This window comes from Barbus barbus (genome assembly GCF_936440315.1).
Source record: "Barbus barbus genome assembly, chromosome: 4".
NCBI lineage: Eukaryota > Metazoa > Chordata > Actinopteri > Cypriniformes > Cyprinidae > Barbus > Barbus barbus.
This window is the reverse complement of record NC_136732.1, coordinates 32,992,280-33,000,889: the sequence shown is the minus strand read 5'-3', so window position 1 is coordinate 33,000,889 and position 8,610 is coordinate 32,992,280.

Genomic DNA, 8,610 nt, shown 5'->3' with positions numbered 1-8,610 from the left:
ATTCAAATAGAAAACAGTTATGGTAAATTATATTTATATGAAATATTTAACAGCATTACTGATTTACTGTATTTTTGATCAAATAAATGCAGCCTTGGTGAGAATAAGTGACTTCTTTCAAAACAGTTACAAATCTTACATTGTAAAATCTTATTAAAATTGTTCCAATTTTTGTTATTTGCAATTGACAGTAAACTTGTGAAGCATTAAATGTGATAAGACAAAGTAGCTGTGTAGTGCTTTATATTACACTTGTTGCATTGTATGTCTATCAGCAATTCTTCATGGAAATGCCAGTTTTAGTTCCATTTTACCACCTGTACTATTATGGTGGTTATCAGTAAATTTTATTAAACGGAGCAGCTTTTTGTAATTGATGTTGATATATTAACGCATAACAATTAAAGAAATACACATTTCTGTACTGTAAAATATCCAGGCACCAAACTGCCACCCCAGAGAATTTCTGGCATAGTTGCCAGTTTGCATTTAACAGGATTTCTTTTACAGTGAAGGATGAGGCAGAGAGAGAGAGAGAGAGAGAGAGAGAGGAGCCTACACAGAAATTCGTTCTGATCGTGTTTCATGAATGAGTCCCAATGTGTTTCTAATGATAGCAGTTGGCCTCAGTGAAGCATAAAGCACCTTACTGTCCATGTTTTCTGAGGAAATCAAACTGAACATAATCTCGTCCATGCAGTTGCATCACTTACAAAATGCAGGAGAAACAAATAAATTCACAGAACCCTCTTCTGTATGAGTGCATGTCTTTACAAATCAGCAACATGTTGCATAACAGACTTTATCATGTAGTCTTCAACATTATGTGACACTACATGGCAAATATGCATGAGTGGTTTATACTTTATTTTCAGGCTGAATTAACAATCACATATCAACTGCGTATCTTAATAAAGCTATTGTTATGTGATGACATCATTCATGCAATATAATATGTGTCTACGTGATAGCATGTGACCCCTCATATCTTCAAAAATAGATCTCTGCATGGAATAAATCATTTTAAGTGCACGGTTGGAATAACAGATGATGTTTTCCACCAGCCCGATCTGTTCGTGCAGAGGTTTTGGAGCGGGTCGATGCTGAAACGTGTGTAAGAAAGGAAGCACCCATGCTTATTTGCAGCAGGGCTTATGTGTACCATCAAAAATCTATCTGAGGAAATGGCGAGGAGACCTAAAGACCTCTTAGGTGCAAGAGATCCATTTTCCAGGGGCTTGATGCCAAATGTCACAAACACAAACAGAATGGTGCCAAATGCACAGACCATGGATCATGAGCGTAAATACTCTGGCATAAAGAAGAAATTTAGAAATGCTGTAGCAGACATAATGGACACACAGGGTTACTGCAGCTAAGCTGGTAGAGGATGGCGCTGCAACACCAAGTTCATGGGTTCAATTCCTCTGAAACGTGCAAACTTTCTTGAATGTATTAATAAATATCTTAATTCAAGTATTTGCCATAAAAATAGCTGATGCTCTCTCCTTCTTAGCAGAAGTCTTGTATTTGTTTTATAATTCTGTTTTGTGAGTTTTGTGTTTGCATGCATGCATGGTATGTGAGGATATTCTCTGAGGTGCTGCTCTACTAACTCGCTCATTACTCATTTTGATCCACACACCTGGGCAGCGGCAAAAATAAACGACACACTTTCCCCCGTGGGCAATCCCACTATTCTGTTCCGTATCAAACACTAATGTCTGTTCCAGTACAGCTACATGTTCATTTTCTGTTGCTTCTGCCTGTCTTTGGAGCAACCTCATCTCTAACATTATGTATATAGGATACAGTAGATTTTGGTTTATATCTCAGATCGCTCCATCTACTGTATCAGGATTGATTACTTATGTCTGTGATGTATCTACTCAATTACTGGACACACACACACACACACACACACACACCTGTTAATCAGCAGTTGGTCCTTGTGCTGTAGTTGATGAGACTCTTGATTGTCGGTGGAGAGCGAGGAGAAAATAGCAGAAGAGCTCGTCAACCCCCATTTACATAATGAAAACACAACAAGAGGCTCAATTAATGCTTGTTATTTCATTATTTTGTGAAACTGAGGCATTATGTAAAGCTATTTTGTGTATTTTGCGATTTCTATTTGCTTTACTACCTCTAAACAGAAACACAGTATACTGAATTCTCCCTAATTCCTCTTTTTCCTTTTTAAAATAGCCTGCCGCTTATATGCACTCAGAAAGTCTTATGGACTTTCACACAGAGATCAGTCACTAGTGGCAACACAGCATTTGTCCACTGGATTTAAAAAAATCATTTCAGATTTAAGAAGCGTTTCAACACTGCATCAACAACTGATGAACACATTCATGTTCATTTCATTTTTATGATTTAATTCATTTTTAGCTTTTAATTAAACTCACGACCCCTCTGCATTTTGGGAAACCTTTATGCAATATAATGTTTAATTGCACTTCATGTTATTAATAACAACAAATGGAATATATTTTCTTGCTGTTTGTATTTTTGTATCAACATGGTAAAAGAATATCCTATTTAAATCAATGTGATAAACAAGTTAGGTCAGAGGTCATCTAAAAGTAGTCTGATTATATTACCTAAAATGTGTAATAATGGATTATGTTACTAAATACAATTTTTGTAATGTAATTTGGAATCAGCCATACACCATACTAGACTTTCTTTCTTTCTTTCTTTCTTTCTTTCTTTCTTTCTTTCTTTCTTTCTTTCTTTTATTCAGCAAGGATGCATTAATATGATGAAAAAGTCTGACAAAACGACTCATTTATGTAAATAGATTTATAATGTCACAAATGGTTTCGGTTATAATTGATCTTTCTATTCATCAAAGTGTCCTAAATTTTTTTATCATGGTTTGCACAAAAATATTAAGCAGCACAACATTGATAATATATTATAGTATTATTATAATAAGAAATGTTTCTTAAGGACCAAATATGAGTATATTAGAATGATTTCTGAAGGATCATGTGACACTGAAGACTGGAGTAATGATGCAACCTGTAATTTTTTTTAAATATATTGAATTAGAAAACAGTTATTTTAAATTGTGCTTATATTTCACAATATTATGCTTTTTTTTTTCGATAAACAAAATGCAGCCTTGGTGAGCATAAGAGACCTCTTTCAAAAACATTACAAAATCTCATAACCCCAAACTTTTAAACAGTACTGTATGCTGTATGTGTTTTAAAACAGTAGCACTGAAACAATGACCTTCATTTTTAGTAGAAAGAAAGAGAGAGAGACAGAAACAGATACAGTTAGAGACTTTGTTGCACTTAGTGTTTTGCGTTTATGTTGCACATTTTCGGTTGTTATTCCTGCAGATGTAATTTTTTACTTATGATTAAGCAGGATGAATGCAGGTCTGTCAGAAAGATGGAGAGAAAGATGAATGGCAAACAAGGTGTGAAACTAGTTTACAGGAAGGAGGAGAAACAGAACAGCATATTTGAGGTCACGCACTCACACACTTCTCTACTCTAAGTAGATCACGCTCAGTGCACTCTGTGTGTGCGTGATATTTATCAAATTCACATTGTATAAATGGGTCTGTGTGCTCTTTAAATTTGGTATCATTCCCTGTGTGATGCATACCTACTGTACTCCATTTATCTTTAAAAAGAAACATGTGAGAACATCTCAAACAGGGCTACAGTGATTAAACACACAGCAAACAAAAATGAGTGTAAGTGGCAACACATAAGAGAGTCTGTGGCCTAAATTCCAAACATGATAAATATTGTCCCATGTGCCTCTGTATGGCATCAACATGTGTGTTGTGTTTGTTTGTAACGACTACACAATAAAATCACACAAGCTCCTGTAAAAAGGCAAACAACTCAGTCAACTGACCCTTGACTAAGCTTGGTTACTCTTGCTAGTTCAGGCAAGCTTTACATTCCCATAGGAATGAACGCTAAATGTCTAAAAGAGCAAAAAATTTGCTCGAGAAGTGGAAAAAAAAATTAATAGATATTCTTGTGTGGGCTGGAATGAAGCATGACATTGGCAAAACATCTTTATCTGCCATTATTCTTTAAAGAAATTGGTAGATTACACAGTAATATGATTAAAAGGTGGTGGCTGTGAATCAAAATGGAAGCAAATGGTTATTTAAAGCCTCATTTAATAGCAGTAACATTCATGTAAGTGACCTGAATTAATATGTAAATTAATTAACATAATTTAGGGCTTGATTAACAATTTACCTTTGAGAAAATAGGTGTGATATTACATTTGAATTTGGTAATGAAGGAACCCACATAGTTTAATACAAAGCAAGAACATTTCATGATTTATTTAAAAATCCTGAAATGGGAAAAATACTATGCAACAATGTTTATGCATATGGATAATTGTTTTTAAACTATACTCCATATATTTTCAGAAAAAAGCTGTCAAGTGCAAAAGCTAAAAGATACATCTTTGTACCTGATTTTCCCTCAAATGGTACATATTAATATCTTAAAAGTACCTGTTATACTTCAAAAGTACTGAAGTATACATATTAGTACCTCAACGTTTTTGTTTTTCCTAAAAGTGCAGACTTATATTATAAAAGAACAAAAGCTGGACTAATAAAGCAGACGGCAACAGTTGTTAAGGTATAATTGGTCAACAGCTTTTTTTGAGGGAGGACATTTCACTGAACCCATACACACTCACTTTTGCCCATATCTCTTTCAATCAGCCTATTTTCCACTCATTTTATTTTCATGCTCCATATGGCATAAAGTTAGAAAAAGGGACACACACACACACATACACACACACAGTCACTTCGATTAATAAACTCTCCGTGTTTAGATGCACAGAGCTTAAGGAGGACAACATATAAAAGTGAAACTTCTTTCACATCTGCAGAGGGCCAAGATTATCTTCACAGCAGTAAAACATTCACACTGTTATTTCATTGATAAAAAAGGACTCATTGACATAATTGAGTTTATGTGTGTGTCTCTACAGTAATAATTAAACTCTAGTCCATATGGACCCTTGAATTTCCACAACAGACATCTGTTTCTCTGCCTCAGGGTCAACATGCAGACATGTTTCCTAATAAATATTACAACAAAAGTACATGCACACAAGCACTTGACACCCTGGAATGACATTAGTCTTCATAGCTTTGTGCAGAATAAATGAGCAATTATGCAAAGGCTGAATTAGGCTGAATAGGTGTGCTTTAATGCATAGTGTTCACACATTGACCATTTTGGCATGAGCACTGGTGTGAAGATAAATGAGCATTCATAATTTATAAAGAGCTGAGATTTGTTATTAACTACACCATTCTGCATGCAAAAAGTGTTTCTCCATTGATGGCCATTTAAAGTTGTGTGCATTTTAATTACTTAAATTTTGGTTTGTTCCTCACACTAAGTTATGATTTTAGAGGGCTTGGAAAATAGTGCACAAGTTGTATGAACAACTTTTATAATACAATGAAAAAGACCGTTTCAATTTAGAGATTGCTAGTAAATTTCACACACACACACACACACACACACACAAAACATAAATAAACGGAAAGTAAACTTTTAATTAAAACAATTTGAAGTAGAAAGTGTGAAATAATATTTTACTGTAAAACATACTCCAATGTTTGTTTTGTTTCAAAAATTCATCTTTTCTGTTCAACAGGAGAAAGACTTTAAAATAAATATTAAGAATGGCATGCAGATGGGTAAATAATGACACTTTTTCTCAATGATCACAGAGGCTCTAAGGCAAACTTGAAGAACTCAATAACTGATCAAAGAAAAAAAAATGAAGAGAATGAATTATAAACTGTAAAAGGGAAATAATGTATGATGCAAGTGTAATGCAAATAATACACATGGGGGTTTTACTGTCCAAACCCATTAGTTATAATTATCAGCATTCAATTAACTGTACAGGAATAATTAAGAGGCCAACACGCTCTAATAATGGTACTCAAATTAGTCAGCATGCAAATAAATAGCATGACGTCACAAACCACAGGCTGGTTAAATCACAGTCAAATCTAAAATCATTTTTCTTCACAAATAATATAAAAAAACAAAAAATCATTATTTTTGGGAATAATTTACTTCTCAAGTAAATTATTATTCTCATACACTATACTATTCAAATGTTTGGATTCAGGAAGTTTTTTTTATGGAAAGAAATTTTATTTAACAAGGATGCATTTAATTGATCATAAGTTACAGTAAAGATTTGTAATGTCTAAAACGATTTTTTATATATAATAAATGCTCTTTTTTAAAACTATTCTTTTTTTAAAACGATTCTATTAAACTTACTATTCATTAAAGAATCCTGATTATTATTATTTTTTTACTGTATCATGGTTTCCACAAAAAAATCAAGTAGCAAACAACATTGATAATAATAAGAAATTATTTCTTGAGCAGCAAATCACCAAGGATTTCTGAAGGATCATGTGACACTGAAGACTGGAGTAATGATGCTGAAATTTCAGATAGAAAACACTTATTTTAAATTGTAATAATATTTCACAACAGTTTTTACCTGTATTTTCGATCAAACAAATGCAGCCTTAGTGAGCACAAGTAACTTCTTCCACCTCTTAGCAACCACAAATGTTTGAACAATATTGTATATTGTATTGTAAAATATAGTAAAGCATGCTTTAAATTAATTTCTTCACATTCCATTCATGACTCCACACAGATCCATTAGGACTGTTTGTTGTTTAGTCAACTCTTCACTCAATGACAGATCAATAGCAGTCCTTGTAGAACAGTTCCAAACATAGCAACCAATGCAAAACATGAAACAGTATCAGGACAAGCCACAGCAACTCAAGTTGATATCACAGCCAGAGAGCCTCAGTATGTTTACGATGAGAGGGCAACACATGGCTCTATCTATATATCTATCCATCTATCTATGGCAGTTAGCGAAATCTTTTCACATAGACACTTATAAAGGCACATATACATGCACACAGGTTGGAGTCGGATTAATTAGCCAGCGTGACTAGGCATGAGAGATGAGCATATTCGTGTGTTCATTTGTAGAGGCAAATGTCCTGGTTCTGTCACCATCCTTGCATGTGCAACCCAAACCAAAGAGCCAGCCTCTTAAAAACGACTATTCATCTGAGAGCATGTTCACACACACACACATACACTAACCTTATGCAAACACTATGAAAAACAGTGCGCACAAATCCCTGTTCCCAACTAACAGAAACCCTCAAACACTAAGGATTTTTTTTGTCAGTTGTCAGTCTGTAATGTATTCAGCCAACGTAGAGGGCAGTAAAATGTACTTATTTTGGGTTTGAGCATGAACACCAGGCGGCTTTTCAAGAGCTCTGTGTTTGAGGTAGCATCGGTGAGACTGTGGTCCCTGCAAATGCCAACTTCAGAGAGAGAGAGAGGGAGCAAACGAGAGAGCGAGAGAGTGTGAAAAACTGCAGCAAAGATCAGATAGCAGACAAGGGTGAGAGAGAGAAAAAAGGAGAGAGAGAGCAGTGTTTTAAACGTTCAAAGAGAGAATCATTGGCAAGGTGTCGCACTGAAACATTATGGAATCACTGGACATGCCAGACCCTGAGGGATGACCGAGGAAGATTACTGGAACATCGGAATCAAAGCAAGGGAACGTTAACGGAACATTCTGAGGCTGTTAGCTTATAATCTGCAGCCTTTAGATAAGAACCTCCTTCGAATACATGCGTACATGTGTGCGAGTTTCCATCTGTGTATGTGACGCTAAAGATGAGGACCTCGCTGGACAGTCAGGATCCCTTTTTTTTTCTTTAAAACAGGGATTTTTCCTGTAGGGGAACTGTGAGGAATTGAATGGAATCATGCTTTAGCTCAACTTCAGATCTCTTTCTTATATATTTCAATGCACGCGAAGGGAAGAAAAAAGGTAAGCAGAATGTGTATGTATTCTTTCAGCTTCTGTCAGCTCTGTCTCACTCGCATGGACAGTCTACAGGTATTTTCTGCAACCTGTAGGCGTTTTTTTTTTTTTTTTTATGTCTGCATAAAAAAATTTTTTGAGTCACAATGAGAATGTGATGGTGATCATCATTGCATATTCTGTACTTTCCACTGTGTCATCAAATCAATGAGGGGACTGTCACACCCAAGACAGCATTCCCACAATGACAGATGTCCCCTGAATGCTGGAATGTCTGCACATGTTGAGCTCTTGCTTGATTTTAAAGCTCTACGAGAAAAATCATGCATGCATTTCAATGGAAATATAAATTCAAATGAAGTCTAAATATAGATACGGTCAATGTAATCCAAGTGCTGATTGTGTAAAGGCTGTACATTCAACACACAGGCACCTGTTTGGATGGATATAGCATGCCAAAACAAATCAAATCATGCAAACCTTCTGGTTTTTGAAAACCTGACTGGCAAAAAAGTCACTAGACGCAACTGCATTTCAGCACTGCGCATATGGCGATGGTGATAGGAGTCGAAGTTCATAAAGTTTATTAAAGGAGACTGATGCAGCTCTTCAGGGGCTGTGGAAATTGGTGCAGTAATATCTGAAGTCTGTCAACTGCCTGTCAAAGTTCTTACAATCTGCCATCAC